Below are 21938 nucleotides of genomic sequence, written 5' to 3'. Positions count from 1 at the left end.
TGTCTATTTATTTAGAACATTCTTAATTTTTTTCATCAGCATTTTCTGTTTTATATTCAGTCCTGTATGTTTGTTATATTTACACTTAAGTATTTAAAATTTTTTTAAGCAATTGTAAATGGTATGGCATTTTTTTATCTCAGCTTCCATAGCTATGTAGTAATACAGTTGATTTTTATAAGTTGAACTTGTATCTTACAATCTTACTATTAGCTCTAGGAGATGGGTGTTGTTTTTTCTTGGTTTTGTTTTGGTATATTCCCTAGGTTTTCTATGTAGATTATTATGTCGTCTGCAGATGGCACAATCTTATGTTTTCCTTTCTGATCTTTATGCCTTTTATTTCCTTATCGTATGTTATTTAAGCACTGGCTAGAACTTTCAGCACCATGTTGACTAGCAGTGATCAGAGCAGACATCCTTGTCTTGTTCCTGATCTTAGGGGGGAAACGTTTGATCTGTCACCATTAAGTATGATGTTAGCTATAGGGTTTTTTAATAGATGTTCTGTTTTTCAGCTTTATTAGGGTATAATCTCAAATTAAAATTGTATATATTTAAAGTACATGATGTGATGATTTGACATACTTATACTTTATGAAATGGTTACCACAATCAAGTCAACACAACCATTACCTCATATAGTTACCTTTGTTGCTGTTGTGAGAATGCTAAAAGTTTACTCTCTTAGCAGATTTTAGGTACACAATGTAGTGCTGTTAACTATATTCACCATGCTGTACCATGCTCAGATCCCTAGAGTTTATTCATCGTATAATGGCAGGCTTGTATCCTTTGACCAGCATCTTGCCATCTGCCCCTGGTAACCACTATTCTACTATGTTTATATGAGTGAAACTTTTTTTTAAAGTTTTCACGTATAAGAGAAATCATATGGTATTTGTCTTTCTCTGTCTTACTTATTTCACTTAGCATAGTGCCATCCATGTTGCCGCAAATGGCAATATTTCATTCTTTTTTATGGCTGAGTAATTTTCCGTTGTATATGTTATACCACAATTTCTTTATTCACTTATCCATCGATGGACACTTAGGTTGTTTGCATGTCTTGGCTATTGTAAATAATGCTGCAAAGAACATGGGGCACGTACATCTTTTCAAGTTAGTGTTTTTTTCTCTTTGGATAAATACCCAGAAGTGGAATTGCTGGATTATATGGTAGTAATTCTATTTTAAATTTTTTGAGGAAACTCCGTACTGTTTTTCATAGTGGCTGCAGCAGTTTACCTTCCCACCAACAATGCTCAGGGTTCCCTTTTCTCCACATCCTCACCAACACTTATTTCATGTCTTTTTGATGATAACCGTTCTGACAGGGGTGAGGTGATATCTCACTGTGGTTTTGATTTCCCTCATGATTAATGTTGTTGAGCATCTTTTCATGTTTTTGTTAGCCATCTGTGTCTTTTTTGGCAGAAAGTCTATTCAGATCTTCTGCCCATTTTAAAATCAGATTGTTTGTTTTTTACGACTGAATTGTATGAGTTCTTTATATATTTTAGATATTAGCCTCTTATCAGATATATGACTTGCACATATTTTCTCCCATTCAGTAAGTTGCCTTTTCATTTTGTTGATGGTTTCCTTTGCTGTGAAGAAGCATTTTAGCTTGATGTAGTCCCACTTGTTTATTTTTGCTTTTATTGCTCATGCTTTTGGTGTGATATCCAAAATATCATTGCCAAGACCATTGTCAAGGAGCTTTGTCCTTATGTTTTCTTCTAGTTTTGTGGTTTCAGTATTATGTTTAAATCTTTAATCCATTTTGAATTAATTCTTGTGAGTGATGTAAGATAGGGGTCCAATTTTATTCTTCGGCATGTGGTTATCCAGTTTTCCCAATGTCATTTATTGAAGAGCTTCTCCTTTCCCCATTGAGTATTCTTGGCTCCCTTGTCAAATATTAGTTGACCATATATGTAAGGGTTTATTTCTGAGCTCTTGATTTTGTTCCATTTGTCCTTGTATCTATTGTGATGCCAGTGCCACACTGTTTTGATTACTATAGCTTTGTAATATAGTTTGAAATTAGAAAGTGTGTTGTTCTTTTTCCTCAAGATAATTTGGTTATTTGTGGTCTTTTGTGATTCCACACAAATTTTTGGATTTTTTTCCATTTCTGTGAAAAATGCCATTGAAATTTTGATAGGGGTTACATAAATCTATAGATGGCTTTAGGTAGTAGGGACATTTTAACAATATTAATTCTTCTGATTAATGAACATGGGATATCTTTCCATTTGTTTGTGTCTTCAGTTTCTTTCACCAATGTCTTGTTGTTTTCAGTGTACAGATCTTTTACCTCCTTGGATGAATTTATTCCTATCTTATTGCTTTTGATACGACTATGAATGGGATTGCTTTCTTTATTTCTTTCTCAGATATTTCATTGTTAGTGTACAGAAATGAAGCTGATTTCTGTATGTTGATTTTGTATCCTGCAACTTTACTGGATTCGTAAATTAGTTCTATGACTTTTTTGGTGGGGCCTTTAGGGTTTTTTACAAATAAGATCATATCATCTGCAAACAGAGACAATTTTACCTCCTCCTTTCTGATTTGGATACATTTTATTTCTTTTTCTTGCCTAATTGTTCTGACTAGGACTTGCAGTACTATGTTGAAGTGGTGATAGTAGGCATCCTTGTCTTGTTCCTGATCTTGGAGGAAAATCTTTCAACTTTTCACCATTGAGTATGATGTTAGCTGTGGACTTGTGATATATGGCCTTTATTATGTTCAGGTATGTTCCTTCCATACCCAATTTGTTGAGGGTTTTTATAATGCAAGGATATTGAATATTGTCAAATGCTTTTTCTGCATCTATTGAGATGATCATGTGATTTTACATATCATTTTATTAGTTGGTGTATCACATGTATTGATTTGCATGTGTTGAGCCATCCTTGCATCCCAGGGATAAATCCAGCTTGATCATGGCGTATGATCCTTTTAATGTGCTATTGAATTTGATTTGTCAATATTTTGTTGAGAACTTTTGTACCTATATTTATCAGGGATGTTGGTCTCTAGTTTTTTTTTTTTTCCTTGTAGTATCCTTATATGGCTTGGTATCAGATTTCATTCTGGCTTCATAAAATGAGTTTGGGAGTGTTCCCTTCTATTCAGTCTTCTTGGAAGAGTTTGAGAAGGATTGGCATTAATTTGTCTTCAAATGTTTGGTAGAATTTGCCAATGAAACCATCTGGTCCTGGGCTTTTCTTTGTTGGGAGGTTTGTGATTACTGATTAGATCTTCTAACTCATTATTGGTCTGTTCATATATTCTGTTTCTTCATTATTCACCCTTAGAAGGTTGCAAATTTCTGGAAAGTATTCCACCTTTCTAGGTTTTCCAATTCATTGGTCTATAATTGTTCATAGTAGTCTTAGGATCATTAGTACTTCCATGGTATCAGTTGTAATGTCTCCTCTTTCATTTCTGATTTTATTTATGTGCATATTTTCTCTCTTTTTTCTTAGTCTAGCTAAAGATTTGTCAATTTTATCATTTCCCAAAAAAAAGCAGCACCCCAGTTCTTTATTAAGAAGTTCCCCCTTGGACTTCCCTGGCGCCCCAGTGGTTAAGACTCCCGTGCAGGGGGCACGGGTTCGATCCCTGGTTGGGGAACTAAGATCCTACATGCCGTGAGGCATGGCCAGAAAAAAAAGAAAGGGCTCAATAAATGTTAGCTGTTACTAGTTTTTAAAAAAAGAAGTCCCCCTCTATTCTTAGTATTCTGAGAGTTTTTATCATGAATGAGTATTGAATTTTGTCAAATGCTTTTTCTGTATCAGTAGCTCTGATCATATAGTTTTTCTTCTTTAGCCTGTCAGTATGGTAGATTGCATTGACTTTCAAATATTGAGCCAGCTTTGCATCCCTGGAATAAACCCTACTTGGTCATGGTGTATAATTTTTTTTAACATATTATTGAATTCCCTTTGTTAATATTTTGTTAAGGATTTTTGAAGGCTATTGATCTTTTTTTTGGCAATGTGTTTGTTCTGTTTTGGCATCAGAATAATACTAGCTTGATAAAATGAAGTTGGATCTTGAAGAGCTATATGCACCTCACTATTCATTGTAATATTATTCACAATAGCCAAGATATGGAAACAAACTAAATGTTCATTGATGGGTGAATGGATAAAAAAATTATATTTATATATACAATGGAATATTATTCAGCTATAAAAAAGAAAGAAATCCTGCCATTTGCAACAACGTGGATCAGCCTGGAGGATGTTATGCTAAGTGAAATCATCCAGACACAAAAAGACAAATATTGCATGATCTCATTTATATGTGGATTTTAAGAAAGTAGAACTAATAGAAGCAGAACGTAGAATGATAGTTGCCAGGGACTGGGGGCTGAAGGAAATGGGGAGATGTTGGTCAGAGGATACAAACTTTCAGTTATGAGATGAAGTAAGTTCTGAGGATCTAATGTACAGCATGGTGACCATAGTTAACAATACTCTATTGTATACTTGAAATATGGTAAAAGAGTAGATCTTAAGTGTTCTTACCACACACACACACACACACACAAAAGGTAACTATGTAAGGTGATGGGTGTGTTTATTAAATTGATTATGGTAATCATTTCACAGTGTATACATGTATCAAATTATCATGTTGTATACTTTGAATATATACAATTTTTATTTGTCAATTATACCTTAGTAAAGCTGGAAAAAATGAATTGGCAAGTTTCCTCATCTTATCTTTTCTGGAAGAGATTGTGTAGAACTGGTGTTAATTCTTAAATGTTTGGCGGAATTCAGTGGTGAAGCCATCTGTGCCTGGAAATTTGTTTTTGGGAGTTTTAAAATTATGAGTTCAATTTCCTTAATAGTTACAGGGCTATTCAAATTATCTATACTGTATTGGGTGACTTGTGGTAGTTTGTGCTTTTCAAGGAATTGGTCCATTTCATCTAAGTTGTCAAATTCATGTGTGTAGAGTTGTTTGTAGTATTTCCTTATTATTTTTTGATGTCTGCTGGGTCTGTAGTGATATCGTCTGTTTCATTCCTGATATGGATAATATATGTCTTCTCTCTTTTTTTCTTTGTCAGTATTGCTAGAAGTTTGTTGATTTTATTGAGCTTTTCAAAGAGCCAGTTTTTGTGTCATTGATTTTCTATGTTTTTTCTGTTTTCAATTTCATTTATTTCTGCTATTATTATTATTATTTTCTTCTTTCTGCTTGCTTTTGGTTTAGTTTGCTCTTATATTTTTAGTTTCTTATTGTGGGACATTAAACTATTGATTTGAGGCTTTTCCTAAATGTAAACATTTTATTTAGTGCTACAAATTTTCCTATCAGCACTACTTTAGCTGCATCACACAAATTTGGGTTATATTGTATTTCCACTGGCATTCAGTCTAGTGTTCATCCTTTGGGCCAAAGGTCAGTAAACCTCAGTATAGGGACAGATAGTAAATACCTTAGGGTTTGTGGGACTATGATCTATGTCACTCCTACTCGTCTTTTTTTTTCCTTATAACATTAAAAAAAAATAAACTTATTTTTTAGAGCAGTTTTAGGCTCACAGCAAAGTTGAGAGAAGGGTACAGAGATTCCCATATACTTCCTGCCCCCACATTATCAACATCCCTGACCAGACTGGTACATTTGCTACACTTGGTGGACCTACACTGGCACATCATTATCATCCAGAGTTCATAGTTTACATGAGGTTTCAGTCTTGGTTTTGTATATTCTATGGGCTTGGACAAATGTATAATGACATGTATTATAGTATTATACAGAGTAGTTTCACTGCCCTAAAAATCCTCTGTGCTCTACCTACTCTTCGCTCCCTCCCCTCAACCCTGGCAACCATGAATATTTTTATTGTCTCCATAGCATTGCTTCTTCCAGAATGTCAAATAGTTAGAATCATATAGTATGTAGCCTTTTCAGATTGGCTTCTTTCATTTGGTAATATATGTTTAAGATACGTCTTTGTCTTTTCACAGCTTGATAGTCCATTTCCTTTTGGCTCTGAGTAACATTCAGTTTTCAGATATACCATACAGTTTATTTGTCCAGTTACTCAGGGGTAACTTGGTTGCTTCCAGGTTTTAGCAATTATGAATAAAGTTTCTATAAACATCTGTGTGCAGGTTTTTGTGTGGACACAAGTATTCAGTTCCTTTAAGTAGGAATATAATTGCTGGATCATATGGTAAAAGTATAATTAGTTTTGTTAGAAACTGCCAAAGTGTCTGTATCATCATTCTACATTCCCAACAGCAATGAATGAGAGTTCCTGTTGCTCCACATCCTCACCAATATTTGGTGTTGTCAGTGTTCTTGATTTTGGCCATTCTAATAAGTGTGTAACGTTTTAAAACTGTAAAACCATTCTTAGCTTGCACACTATACAAAAACTGGCTTGTGGAGCTATAGTTTGCCAACCTCTGCTTTAGACCCGTTTCCCACCATTCACTTCCTGAGTATGTCTATAGCCTAGAATGGTCCATATCCTTGCTGCACTTTTTTACTACTACTACTACTACTACTACTACTACTACTACTACACACACACACACACAGTTAATGCCTTACTTCTTCCAATTTCTCTACAACTTTCTCTTTTTCCAGGACTCATTTCAATTCTTACCACGACTTTCATGAAATTTGTTCTGTCTGATTCATTCTACACCTGACTCTCTTTCAGAAAACTTAACTGCATATACTTTTGCTAACGCTATTTTGTGCTGAGTGCATACTGCCATGATTTACCACTTTATTGTTCCAGGTATCTTAATTTATTTCTGCAACCAGATTGTAGGTCCCTGGAGAGCTAAGATTTGTCTTAACAACTGCAATGATAACAGTGCTTTGTTTTAAGACAACCCTTTCTGGTTTATAAAGTTTTCTCGTGGCCTTTTTCTTTTGAGTTCATCAGGAGAACCTTGTGAAGCGGTCTGGGCAAGGAATTTTATCTCTAGTTGACAAATGAAGAAACTAAGGCTCAGACAGTTGACATTGTCCAAGGCTCATGACTAGTAAATGACAGATGTAGAGTCCAGTGTTGGCCATTTGCTGCGTCAGCACCCTGGCACCCAGCAGTGGGTGGGCACCCCGAATGCCCTTGGCCCAGCCTGTTGAATGAATGCCTGATGCTGAGAGTCTTTATTCATTTCCCTGGCGGTGTCATCGAGTCCCCCACATCCATACCTCTACTTCCTCCGCGCTTCCCCTGCTCTGTTTTCTGCTGTGTGCTACTATTATTTTAGGGAGAATTTGGGCTGTCACCCTCTAGGAAGAGATTCTCAAAGTAGGAACCTCGATCCTTTCATATTTGGAAATTTTTTCTCCAGAGAAAGAGGATTCAGCCTGAAGCGTGCTCATTACCTGGAACTGTTCTTGGCTAGAAAAAGGCCACATTCCAGGGGAAGCCTTATCCCGCAGGGATATCTTACAGCTGCCCCGAGGAGAGACCTTCCCCACTGTCACCATGTCCTCCATGGGAGCGTACTGAGGGTGGGGGGCTGGGCCTGTTGGGCTCTGGCACAGGAAACTGCCTCTTTCATAGTGTGGTCTCTGTACTAACAGAGGAGATGTTGGTGGAAAAACTAGGGATGGGGTTTTCACAGCGTCAGCAAGCAACTTGGCAAACACGGGAGTGAAGGCAGGCCTGGTCACCTCTGCTGTGCAGCAAAGACCCTGTACCTGTCCCCACAGTGAGCCCAAATGCCTTACACTTAGAAGAAGGTCTTCAGCCTGCGCCTGGGATTTCAGAGTGACCATTTTCCCTCTGGACGCCCTAAGCCCAGGCCTGGACCTGCCTGGTAAGGGGCCAGCGGCCTTGCTCTTTCCATGCAGGCGTGTCTCCCATAGGCTTGCCCACCTACACCCCAACCCCGGAGCCAGAGGACAGCCTGGGCAAGATAACCGGCCCTGCTGGCCGTAAGTCCAGCTCCCACAGGTAGGACTTTAAAAGGAGAAGCCTGGGGAGTTCCCTGATGGTCCAGTAGTTAGGACTCGGCACTTTCACTGCCATGGCCCTGGATTCAGTCCCTGGTTGGGGAACTAAGATCCCACAAGCTGCGTGGCGTGGCCAAAAGAAATAAAAGGAGAAGCTTGTCTGGACTCAGGCAAGGAGGCTCCCTGGAGCACATGACGGACAGACTCAGGTCCCGGGGAGCCCTTTCTTTGGGGCTCAGCAGTTATATTAATTCAAAGAGAACACAGCGTCCTGCCTGGAGAAACTCATTTTCCTTTAAGGTCCCTTCCTTTGTTCAATCCTCTACAATCCATTGTTTCACTCGTTCGAGTCTTCCTGACTACCTCCTCCAGGAAGTCTCTGAGGGCTGGAGACTTCGGGGGGAAATAAATAATAAACGACGCTATTGAGTGCTGAGTGCAGGTGACACTGTTCTAGGTGCCTACCTCGCATTAACTCAACCCTCACGACAACTTCCTGAGACAGACACTCCACTTAATCTGGAATTTTCGGAGGAGCCCCGCCTGCCTACCAAAGCGCACAGTAGGGCAGGAGCCTGGAGTCTAGCTCAGGCCTGTGCTCTTGACCCCCACCTTCTACTGTGCCTCCAATTTGTATGTCAGTCAGGGAGATTAGGTGCAGATAGAGAAACCATGCCTGGCTGGGATAATCATCAAACGGATTTCTGAAGGCTAAGTGGGGCTCGTGAAATCTCTGGGAGGGTGGATTCTGGCTGGATGCTCCTGACCCCATTTCTGCCCCTGAGCACTCGTCAAGACAATGCTTGTCAGCCTACCTTTCAGTTAGGCCAGTGGAACATGGGGGGAAATAATGTACAGCACTTCCAGGCGTGGCCCTAAAAGTTCTCGCCAGATCCTTGGCTTTCACTCTCCTGTGAGAGGGAGTCTGGGACAGGGGAGCCACGCTGTAGAAGCAGCTGGGCCCTGAGTCACCGCTGGGACGAATGCTGCCCCGCGAGCTGCCCAGCCTCCATGGACCTGCGTGTGATTGGGAAATAAACTCACTGCGTGAGCTGCTGAGAGGTCAGGGTTTGTTTTCTGGAATGACCTAGCCTATTCTGACCAATAAAGCTAGAAAACTAGGCTTGGTGCCTTCATCCTCAGACACAATGCCCTAAATCATATTCCAAAGCTGCTGCCGTGGAGATATCAATGCTACCGCTGCCAGCGTAGATACACTGACTTAACATGACCGTCACTGTGACATCAACCAGTGGACCCTGTGGATGGAGCCTCTGCTGGGCCGTGTCTGGAGAGCGGGGGCTGCCCCCCACCTGCTCAAGTAGTGGAGTCTGCACAGCCTAGATGATTATGATGTGGTAGTCCTGCCCTCAAAGGGCTAACTAACTGTCCAGCTGGAGGAGTGAGAACTCATAAAAGGCCACTGTAACAGAAAAGGAGGCGGTGAGTCTGTGAGAGAAGAGAGATGCTGGGCTCTGATTCCTGCAGAGAGAGAAGCTTTTAGGTCAGGATGAGTGACGTTATGTGCTCTTGGGTTTCTGGGATATTGTCTAAACCTGTGTCAAATTAAGTCACTATTTCTGTAATTTAAGAACCTAAGGAAAAATATTGAAGATAAAAATGGGCACAGAAATTATATTTATTAACAACAACAGAAAGTCCCTACAACCCCAAACTCAGTGTATGTATAGATATGGATGTACACACTTCACCCTGCTCTCGAAGTTCATTGTTAACTTCCTCCCCTTCCGGACAGCCTTATTTGGCAGAGTGAAGTGAAAGGCAACTTTATTTGCTGTTGTGACTCTAAGCCATTACATTTTTTCAGGTCTTTTATTAACGAACCCAAAGTACTACTCTTTTTCTGTCGGTACTTTCATTAATGACACAATAACAACAACATCATGGGTGGCTCTACTACTATTCTTTTTTTTTGTTTGTTTGTTTGTTTTTTGTGGGAGGTTCTTGGTATTTTGATTATTATTTATTTATTTATTTATTATTTATGGCTGTGTTGGGTCTTCGTTTCTGTGCGAGGGCTTTCTCCAGTTGCGCCAAGCGGGGGCCACTCTTCATCGCGGTGCGCGGGCCTCTCACTATCGTGGCCTCTCTTGTTGCGGAGCACAGCCTCCAGACGCGCAGGCTCAGTAGTTGTGGCTCACGGGCCCAATCGCTCCGCGGCATGTGGGATCTTCCCAGACCGGGCCTCGAACCTGCGTCCCCTGCATCGGCAGGCAGATTCTCCACCACTGCGCCACCAGGGAAGCCCACTACTACTATTCTTGATCGTTGCTTATTGCATTCAGTGTCTGTTAGAGTTCTGAAAAAAAAAATTCCATTGTGTTAAAATGCTCTTTCAGACAGGTTTAATGGCTAAGACGGAGGGCTGTTAACATTGACTTCCCCACACACATTCTTGTTTTTTCGTACCCACCAATCATTCATTCTGAAGTCTATTTCCCTGGTTAATAACATGAAACATTGCATTCATCAGTAACCATTTAAAATATAACCCCTGACAAAATTATCACCGTATTAATTTCATACTTTTGTTATATGCTTGTGTTCCCAAATCTTCCTGGGTCCCTTGAAGGTTGCTATTCTGCAGATCTTAATAAAGGACAGAAAAAGGTTGGAAACCAATTTTATGGCGCCTAAATAAATTATGGTGCATCTCCCAGTGGAATACTACGTATTTGTAGAAAATAGGGGATGGTTCATGTTCTGATACAGAATGATCTCCAGGATATATTCAGAAAGAGCCAAGCACAGAACAGAGTATAGAGAATGCTCCCATTTTTGGTGTGAAGGAGATGTTAGAACATGTGTTAGCTTGCAAAAGCATGAAATACCTCTGGGTGGATGGATACAAGAATGAGGAAACATTTATTGCCTGTTGGGGCAGGGGGAAATTGTGTGGCTGAGAGGCTGGGTGGAGGGGGAGAATTTTCAATGTATCTGCTTTATTTTTACACCCTAAATCCTTCAGTGTGTATTTGCTAAGTGTGAGAACTTCTCTTACGTAACCACCATGCAATGATAAAAATCTGGAAATTTAGCATTGATATACTATCCTCCAATCCACAGTCCATATTTTGGTAATTTCAGCTGTCTCAATAAAGACTTAATAGCCATTTTTTCCCGAGTCTAAGACTCAACTCAGGAGCATATGTTGCATTTAATTTCCTTTAATGTGTATTTTAGTTTCCTTTAATTTGGAACGCTTCCTATGGCATTCTTTTTTGTCAACAGCAGCAGTGATTAAGCCTCTTTAAGCAGCTTCTCAGGAATGCTGAGACATTGTCTAGATGTAGGCAAGTGGGAGCTAGAATAGCAGAGCCTGAGGGATGGCTGTCCGCTTCAGCCTAGTTTGTGGCCTAATATGTGGAACCCTTTTGAGGACTCCTTGGAATAGTGGAGTTCTTCTGGAGAGGGTGAGAATATGCTCCTGGTGCACAGGGATGGGTGAGTGGGCTTACAGTCATCATAAATTGGGTCCAAGTGGAAATTTAACCTTATTTTGAGGACACAGGCTGGTGAGGCTAGGTGACATTCAGATTACATTCTTAGGTACATTTATAAGGGGAGGTTGTCTATACTTTTCATTAGAATATTTTTTAGGCTTTTTATTATGTGACATTTTAAACACATATAAAAGCAGAGAAAACAGTTTAATGAACCCCCATGTACTTACTCATCACCTGGCTTCGACAATTATCCTTCTTCCATTGAGCTCTCCTTCTACTTTTTTCCCATGAAAAATTTTAAGTAAAATCTCCCATACCTCTTATCTTTTTACCTTCAAATACTTCAGAACATATTTCCAACAGATAAAGGGTTTTTTAAAAACAGGACATGCTACCACTTCATTATCACATCTAGTGAATTAATAATATTGTCTTAATAAAATCTAGTATCAATGCACATTCCATTTACAATCTCTCACGAATGTCTTTTTGCAGTTGGTTTATTTGTACTGAGATCTGAATAGAAGCCATTCTCATGTGGTCGTACAGGACAGCAGTGGAGGAAAATACTCCCACTGAGCAGAACTTCACCCAGTGCAACTGGCTATTCATTTGCCTGAAATTAGAGGTGACCAGAGGTATGGATCTACTTTGATTCATGGGCAGTGGCTAATGGTTTGGCTGGCTGGTCAGGGACTTGGAAAGGACACAGTTAAATGATCACAGTGGGGAGGTTCTGGGGAAAAGGTGTGTGAATAGATACCTTTGAATGACCACAGAATGTGAAGATCTGTGTCCCAATAGTCACCTAAGAGTAATTATACAAGAGAAATATTTTGATAATCAGGTGGATAAAATCATCGGTTCTCTGGATGTTAGTTAGTTTCTTTCCCCAGCAACCTCTGTCCTTACAAAGGCCTCGTGATCAAAGTGGCCAAGGCAGCAATGATGGGGACTGTGCATAGGCTCCACAACATGGACTGTCCACCTCCTAAAGTCTCTGTCTACAGTCACCGCTGAGAGGCCAACCCGCCAACAGCAAAGACCAACACTGAGCCCCCAACGTAGCACCATTCTTCGGGAGAATCGGTGAGCCACCTCCTCCATGTAAGGGGTGGTATTTTAATCTCACTGACACAGACACCTACTTTGTGTGTGTGTGTGTGTGTGTGTGTGTGTGTGTGTGTTAGTTTCTGCTTTATAACAAAGTGAATCAGCTACACATATACACACGTTCCCATATCTCCTCCCTCCTGCATCTCCCTCCCTCCCACCCTCCCCATCCCACCCCCACCAGGCGGTCACAAAGCACTGAGCTGATCTCCCTGTGCTATGCAGCTGCTTCCCACTAGCTATCTATTTTACATTTGGTAGTGTATATATATCCATGACACTCTCTCACCCTGTCACATCTCACCCCTCCCCCTCCCCATATCCTCAAGTCCATTCTTTAGTAGGTCTGCAGACACCTACTTTTGATATAGATTTGCTTTTCCTGCCTGCAATATTTTTTTTCCCAAACTAGTATCCATGCACTGACAAAATACCTTATTCACCAAGATGTTATTCCACCTTACATTACTTGTGACCGAGGAACTCATTTTACAGCCAATGAAGTACAGCATTGAGCTCACGTTCATGGAAGTCACTGGTCTACCTCATCGTCTCGATTACCGTAGCTTTATAGGAAGACTTGAAAATCAGGTAGTGTAAGTCCTCCTACTTTGTTCTTCCCTTAAGTAGTTTTCTGGCTATTCTAGATTCTTTGCATTTTCTTATAACTTTTAAAATAAGCTTGTCAATTTCTACCAAAAAAAACCCTGCTGGGATTTGAATGGGATTATGTTGAATCTGTAGGTGAATTTTGAGCGAACCGACATCTTAACAATACTGAGTCTTCCAACCCATGCACATGGCATAGCCCTCTATTTATTTGTCTTCTTTACTTTCTCTTAGCAATGTTTTGCAGTTTTTTGGTATACAGGTCTTGTGCACGCATTCTGTTAAATTCATTCCTAATTATTGTATGGTTTGTGATGCTACTGTGGCTTCGGGCTGGGCTTCCAGAAGGGCTATGACTTCTACTTGGACTAATGCTGGGGCTGCTTTGACTCTGGCTCCTGGCCGACTGCCGCCGTGTCCAGGCTCTTTTGCTTCCTCCATCACTTTATTGTTCAGTTCCTTAGACAAGTTTCCTCTTCTCTTACAGATATGTTACTTTCGCTATCACCTTCATTATAGTCTGGTTCAATAGCAGCTTCATCAGTTTCTCTAGTTAAGTCGGAGGAAGGTCAAGAGGAGTGGCTTAGCTGGGGTTTAGGCTGGATAGCATTCCTGCCAATTTGCCCATTAATCTGCACATTTTCAATCTGTGTCTGGTGGGTTAAGAATATGTATCATGTAATGTATTGCTACTTGATTCTTTTTCGTTCCTTGCTTCTAAGATGTGCTTCTCATGATCCTTATAAGGATTTTTATCTACAGATTTTGTCTCTTCACTTGAGCATTTAGTGTCATAAGTGGCTTGTGATCATGAATTTTTTTTGTCTCCTGTGGGAATAGAAATACTTTTGGGGGGAATGTTCTATTCTTTTTTAGGCAACTCTTTCTCCTCCCTCAGCTTATTTTTCTGTTGACATGCAGGAGCTATAGGGTTTTTTTTTTTTTTTTTTTTTAATAGATTGAGAAAGTTTCCTTCTATTCCAGTATTTTGCTGAGAGTGTTTTTTTAAATCATAAACAGTTGTTTAATTTTGTTAAGCTTTTTCTGTGTCTCTGTTTTTCTCTTTTATTCTGTTAATGTCATGAATTACACTGATTTTTTTCAAATGTTAAGCCAACTCTGGATTCCTGGGATAAACCCCACTAAGTCACATGTAGTATCCTTGTTATATTTTGCTGGATTCAATTTGCTAATGTTTTGTCAAGGATTTATGGTCATGAGAGATATTAGCCTGGAGTTTACTTTTCTTATAATAACTTTTTTTCTTATCAGGATAATGTTGGCATCATAAAATGGATGTGGGAGGTGCTCCCTTCACCTCTTTTATGAAAGTGATAGTGTAAGATTGGTGTTATTTCCTTAAATGTTTGGTAGATTTCACCAGGGAAGCCATCTGGGCTATTTTTTTCTTTTTCTTTTTCAAAAGAGTTCAATTTTTTCGTAGACATAGTATCATTTAGATGATATCTCTTAAGTCAGTTTTTATAATTTGCCCCTTTGAAGGAATAGGTAATTTCATTATGTTGATGAATTTTGGGGGCATAAATTTGTTTATGTTATTCCTTTTTATCATGCTAATGTTTGTAGGACCTGTAGTTTTGACTCCTCTTTAACTTCTGATTTTGGGTTTTTCCTTGGTAAGTCTAGAGGTTTATCAATTTTATCACATTTTTTAAAGACAGCTTTTGGTTTAATTGGTTCATGCTGCTGACTGTGAATTTTCTATTTCATTATTCTTATTCTTGCCTTCATTTTCTACTTTATTTATTTTGGGCTTAAGCTGCTCTTTTCTTTCTACTTTCTTACTGTGGAAGCTTAGATGGTTGCTCTTAGACCTTCTTCCTTCTAAGCACTGCTTCACCTATTCTACAATTTCTTTTTCTTTTACAGTCCTACTTGTGTCTGTTCCTGGGAGGGCACTGAGGAATTTCAAAACCTGAGCAGCTGTACCCGCCTCCATTGTGTCTCTTCATCAGATGTTAAAAAGGGTTTTGTGACCTTAAAGTTTTGGACTATTTAAAACCAATTAAGTGTGGAGTTTTAGGTAATTTCTTACTGAATCTACCAATTGTATCCTTCTACATAATAAGACCTAGAGCAGTTGGCTGAGTGTTCTGGAGGAAGAAGCTTTGTGTTTCAGATGTTGTCTTCTCTCTCCTGCGTCAGAAAAGTTGTTGCTAAACAGGGCCTCTCATGTCAGCCTCCTTTTTCTCTTCTAGTTTTCTTCATGTGAAATAGCATAAACTCTAGCTGTACCCAAGTTTTTTTGGTGTGCATTAAGGAAACTATCTCTTCATACTCATCAGTTTTGTTAGAGAAATGGGCTTCTGGATTTGGTTCCAATTCAGCAGGATTAAGAAGTGGAAATGTATTGAAATGAAGATAAAGGGCATTTTAAATGATATCAGAAATCCTATTTGGTGAAATAAGGGCAAATTAGTTTCTACTCCATTTCCCCCACATCCCATTTTAAAACAGGTGGCCTTTTAAAGACAGATGTTTTTGTGGCAATGGGCATTTGATACATTAGCCTTCCTGGACTTTCTCAGCAGGGATAGGAACCTCGCCAAGTGACCTGGGGGTGTTTCCCCTGAGTCAATTTAGCAATTAAATATGGAGAGGAAATGGATAATGTCAGATGTCAGAGGCTTCCTTCTCACCCTTTCTCTCTGTATTTTCAGTTTATAAGTCTTTTTGAAAAACGTTTGGACTTCCATTTCCAGGATATAGAAATTTGCAAGAGATTACTCTCTTTGTGACAATGCAAGTAATCTGGATGAACTGCAAAATCTTAGTTGTTAAAAATCCACCAGAATTTAAAATGAACTAAATTCCAGAGTGGAAAGAGCCCTTGCTAGGAGAGTGAGACATGAGGCTGCTTTCATCAAAGCGGTATGACGGATAGAAGAGCAGACCCACCATAGACAGGGGATTTTTGAATGTGCATTGAGAAACTAGCTGAACAAGCTAAAATTTCCATGAGCTGTCATGATGTATTAAAATCCCACCCCCAAACTTAAATGCTAAATGGCATCTATCTGCCAATTCTTGTCTGTAGGGCTTCACTAACTGCATGACCGTGGCCTGGTGAAGGTGAAGGCCAGGAAATGAGGGTGGACAGAGATTTCTTTTGGAGCACTCACTTACTGTTTCCTTCTAAGTCTTCACCGAGTACAAAACAACAGCAGGGACAGGAAGGAAGATAGGGGGAGAACCCCTCAAGGCACACATGCCCACCAGTTCTTTACCAGTGAGCACACAGTCAAAGGTAGAAGACGTGTGAAAAAGCAGGAAGATGTGACCCATAATCAAGAGGAAAAAATAGCCAATTGCAACAGAACCAGGAATGACCCAGATGTTGGAATCATCAGACAAAATCTTTAAGTATTATAACTGTGTTGAAGTATTTACTGGAAAAGATGGGCAAAATGAATGAAAAAATGGGAAGTTTCCACAGAGAATCTGAAGCCCTATAAAAGAATGAAATGGAAATTCTAGAACTGAAATGAAATTTTTAATTGAAGGTCTTACCAGCAGACTAGATGCAGCAGAAGAAAAGATCAGAAACTTGAAGACAGGTTAATAAAATTTATCCAAACTAATGCATAAGGAGAGAAAAAGTAAATTGAATTTAAATTAAATTTTAAAAGTTATAGCAGAGTTTCAGAGAACAGTAGGACAACATAAAACACTATAGTATATACATATTTGGAGTCCTTCAAAGAGAGAAGAGAGAAAATGGGGCAGAGGGAATATCTGAAGGGATTGTGCTTGAGAATTTTTAAAAATTAATGAGAAATACTAATATATTAATTTGCAGATCTTCGAAGCCCATGAAAACCCAAGTAGAATAAATATAAGGAGGGACTTCCCCGGTGCCTCAGTGGTTAAGAATCTGCCTGCCAATGCAGGGGACACGGGTTCGAGCCCTGGTCCAGGAAGATCCCACATGCCGCGGAGCAACTAAGCCTGTGCACCACAACTACTGAGCCTGCGCTCTAGAGCCCACGAGCCACAGCTACTGAGCCCTCGCGCCACGACTACTGAGCCCGCGCGCCTAGAGCCCGTGCTCCACAACAAGAGAAGCCACTGCAAGGAGAAGCCCGTGCACGGCAACGAAGAGTAGCCCCCGCTCAGCCGCAACTAGAGAAAGCCTGCACGCAGCAATGAAGACCCAACACAGCCAAAAATATAATTAATTAATTAATTAATTAAAAAAATAATAAGTATAAGGAAAACCACACCAAGGCTCATCATAGTCAAACTGCTGAAAACCAAAATTAAAGAGAATATCTTAAGCACAGTCAGAGAAAAAGGACACATACATTTAAGAATACAATAATAAGAATGATGGCTGACATCTAATAAAAAAACCAGTAGAATCCAGAAGACATTGGAATGGCTTCTTTAAAATGCTGAAAGAAAAAAAAATCATTCAAAATGCATACTTCAAAAATGAAAAAAAAATTAAAGACATTTTCCCACATAAAAAAGCTGAGAGAGCTTGGCTCTAGTAGACTTTCATTACAAGAAATCATGAAGTTCTCAGGCTAAAGGGAAATGATTTTTACAGGAAACACACTTTTTCCTCATTACTATAGTATGATTAGCATCTTTGCATATAGTTATTTGTCTGGACTGCTGAATATTTTCCTAAGATTTATACTCTAAAGTGGAATTACTAAGGACAAAGAATATGATTCGAAATGTTATTTTACAACAACAGGAACTACTAGTAAGCTGATCTATCTCTTTGCCGATTTTTCCTCAGTACAGTCAGGGCTAATGTCAGTCTGAACTCACTGTGAGTTATAAGTTTAAGGAAGCTTACAATTGCAAATAAAGTGTATCAGTCTTATTTCCTTTACCACTTCAGAAAAGTCTTCAACTGAGTAGGCAGGTACAGACAACACTTTAAGACAATGGTCCTCAGCTCCCTTTGCACATTAGCATCGCCTATTTCATAGGAATATTATTAATTCTTAATACATGAATGTTTTAATGTGAATTAATATGAATTCAGTTTAATATGAATCCTCAGGGACAGTCATGGGCTTCTGTATATCTATATTTTTGAAAATTCTCAGCTAATTCCAATGTGTAGCCAGGCTTAAAGGACCACTGTTTTAAAATTTTAAAATGTTTGGTCAGTGTCTAGTAGCCAAATGAATTTTTTTTTTTTAATTCATTTTATTTTTTCATTATTTTTGGCTGCGTTGGGTCTTCGTTGCTGCACGCGGGCTTTCTCTAGTTGTGGCGATCAGGGGCTACTCTTCATTGCTGTGCGCGGGCTTCTCTTGTTGAGGAGCACGGGCTCTAGGCATGTGGGCTTCAGTAGTTGTGGCATGCAGGCTTCAGTAGTTGTGGCTCATGGGCTCTAGAGCGCAGGCTCAGTAGTTGTGGCGCACGGGCTTAGTTGCTCCGCGGCATGTGGGATCTTCCCGGACCAGGGCTCGAACCTGTGTCCCCTGCATTGGCCGGCGGATTCTTAACCACTGCACCACCAGGGAAGCCCGCCAAATGAATTTTAACTGTTGACCTGTTAAGTACCTTTGATCTTTGCTTTCTTAGGACTTGGATTTACTTCTGATCATGGTTATACTTAAAAACTAAGGTTGATGGATAAAATACAAGATGCTCAGTTCAATTTGAATTTCAGATAAACAGCCAATAATTTTTTAGAGAAAGGTAAGTCCCATGGATTGCAGGTGACATGCTTATCCTAAAAATTATTGGTTGTTTATCTGAAAATCAAATTGAACTGGATATTTTGTATTTCTATTTGCTAAATCTGGCTGCGCTTATCGTAGTTATACTTCAGGATACAGCCTGATTTTCTGTGGCATTCTGCTGCTCTTGCCGAGGACTGGTGTTGGGACTCTTTGTTTTATGAAGAGGTTTGTGTTTATAATAAGTTTCAGCTTCAGATTCTCTCTGCCCAGGACAGAAAACTACATTCACCAGCCTTCTGAAATCAGTCCACACAGAAACTTTCAACACACTCCATGAGGTCTTGGTGGCCCCTGGGCTTGTGTCCTAATGTCTGTTGTGGGAAGCTTTTAGTTGGTGTAGGAGAGGGTTCCTAACGGCCATAAGGTATGCAATCGCCTCTTTAGACATAGAGAAGGAATCTTCTAGCACTTCTGCCTGCCAGTGAACAGAACATGTGCTATAGAGTAGGCTTTTGTTCAGACAGCAGTCCCCGGAACCCGTTAGCTATGAGTAGGTAAGGGGAGCTGATGCCCATTACCCCAGGAAAAGGGTACAACAGGGCATGTTGTTTGTTTTGTTTTGTTTTTGAGTGTGTGTGTGTGTGTGTTTAGAAAATGCTCCTTCTCCCTCTAGTTAGTAAATCGCGGAGGGGGTGGACCAAATTGTACAAGCTGCCCCGGGGTAGGCGGGGGGGGGGGTGGTGGGGCTCCTGTGTGTAGGGTATTTAGACCTTAAGTTCAGTGCCTCCCTGAAACTTGAAGTTAGGGGGACCTGGTGAGGTCAAATGACACGGCCCTGCCCACAGCATTCTGGTAGGGAAGAACGCCAAGGGATCCAAAAAGAGACCAGCCAGAAAGGAAAGGGGAGTCTGGAAGCCCTGTTGGATTCAGAGGCCCCCACCCCCAGAGTGGTTTGATGAATGATAGCTAAGTGCGTGGATGAGAACTACAGAAGGAGTGAAGTCTCAGAGCCAGTAAGAACATCATGCCACCAGCAGACCGCCTGAACCAACCTTGTAGGATTGACTTTCAATAGCGACACCTTGTGGCGGCCTCTAGCAATGGCAGCAGAGAGCTGAGCTTTTTCCTTGTCCACCTAGTGCCAGGAAGCAGGACCCAAGGAGTAGGATTCTTAGTGCAGGGGAGGAGGGAGGGCTCCAGAGGGAGAGCCTGGACTTCCTGTAGAGAAGGGTAGGCGGGTGCTTAGGCAGTTATGGCAGGTGGTATACTGGGTTCACATCCTAGTTCTGCCTCTGTGAGGAGTTGGCAAGTTACTGCATCTCTTTCTGCCACGGTTTCTTTATCTGCGGAATGAGGATAATAATAGTACCTATCTCCTGAGGTTGTTGTGAGGGTTAAATGAGTTGATGCATGCTAGAATAGTGCCTGGCACATAGTGAGTGCTCAGGAAATTGTGCAGGCTGATGATATTGTTGTTAGGAAAGATAAAAAGAGATGAGACGATACTGGTGCCCAAGTGAGCTGACGCCATAACAAGCTCAGAGGCAGAAGCCTTGATTCTCACTTCGCAGATGATGCAGCTGACTTTCAGAGAATGAAAGCGACTTGCTCAAGAGCATGTCGCATGATTTAATGGACATGATTTGAACTCTGGTCCTCTGATCTGACTTGTGTTTCCTGGAAGCTTGAAATTAACTAACCTAAAAGCCAGGTCTCTGTGATTCTTCAGGCATGATTGGAGTCACATCCAAAGCTATTTTAATGGCAAATGAACCTGAAGCTGAAGTGAACCACACAGAAGAAAAAAAGCCCCGTTTATATCACCTCTGATTTTTTTTCCTTGATCCATTGTTTCTTTTCCATCTTCAGTGCTTCTGCCTTAGTGTAACCCTCATCTCTCACCTGGACTCTATAGTCATCTCCTAACTGGTTTTCCTCCTCCTGGTCCTTCTCCCCTCCACACATCTAGAAGGGTGGTCTTTCTAAACTGTACCCCCTCTCGAGGCTTCCAGTGTCTCCTCACCTCCTCCGAGACTGTCCAGACTGTTGAACTGTGTGCAATCAAACCCCAGTCTCCTCAGCTTCTTTTCCTGCTACTCTCCCAAGAGCAGGTTCTCTTTCTCTCTGCAACCAAAGCATTTGGAGCCTTCTACAGTACCACTCACTGTGTTATATTTTAACTGTTGTTTGCACTCAGTGGTTCCAGGAGACTGTGAATTCATTGACGGCAGAGATCATATCTGATCTGCTGGTGTCCCTCAGTGGCTGCCACGGCACCAGGCTGGGAAGTGTTGATGAGTGGGACACATCATCCTTGGGCTCATTTAGGATACAGAGGTGGCCACTCCCTGAGTTTAGGGTCAAATGCAACTCTTCAGTGCATCATGAGTAGTATGAAAGGGATGGGAAGAAAATAAATGACCCTTATATACTATATTGATGTGCCAATTCTATATCTTTTAAGAAACCTAAAACATTGCAGTTTGGTCTATATAAGAGCTCTCTAGTCAACAAGCAAAACAAACAAAAAATTTATCATTGCCAGAATTTATTGAGGTACTTTGTGGTGATATCAGCAACAGTTCAAGTTGGAAAGCTTAGGCAGGTCCCAGATGGCAGTGAGAAGCCAGAGCCCTGGGGTACTCTGAGGATTTCTCTGGGCATGCTGGGGTGCCCACAGCAACCTAGCAATTCTGCTAACCAGACTACCTGGCTTCAATCCAAGCTTTGTTGCACTGGCTGTGTGACTTTGGACAACGTCCTCAGCCTCTCTGTGACAATTTACCTAGCTATAAAATGGGGATAATAATAGCACCCCTCATAGTGTTATTGTGAGGTGTTAATATCTACAAAGTTCTCAGAACAATGTCTGGCAAGTAGTAAGCGCTACACACATGTTAGCTCTTATTACTGCCAACCCAGGAAGCTCAGAGCTGTTTTTCTGAAAACGGGGCACCATAAGATCAGATCTGTCTCCTGAGTGGACTAGTTCATTGGTAAATGTGCCCCCTTTTCTCTGTCTATCCCTTGCCTCACCACCTTTGCTTCTCGTGGTGTAGTTGAGAGTGCTTTGGGTTTTAAGACAGGAGGGGACCTGAGCCCTGGATCC

General features: G+C 40.5%; 1 pseudogene; it reads right to left on the bottom strand.

Moving 5' to 3' along the window:
- LOC137767152 (E3 ubiquitin-protein ligase RBBP6-like) overlaps window positions 1–20794 on the bottom strand; it is a 55418-nt pseudogene extending 34624 nt beyond the window's left edge.
- Window positions 20795–21938: the final 1144 nt, after the last annotated feature.

The sequence above is a fragment of the Eschrichtius robustus genome, chromosome 7 (genome assembly GCF_028021215.1).
Source record: "Eschrichtius robustus isolate mEscRob2 chromosome 7, mEscRob2.pri, whole genome shotgun sequence".
NCBI classification, from domain to species: Eukaryota; Metazoa; Chordata; class Mammalia; order Artiodactyla; family Eschrichtiidae; genus Eschrichtius; species Eschrichtius robustus.
The sequence above is the reverse complement of the archived record's forward strand: the minus strand, read 5'-3'. Positions and strand labels throughout refer to the sequence as shown.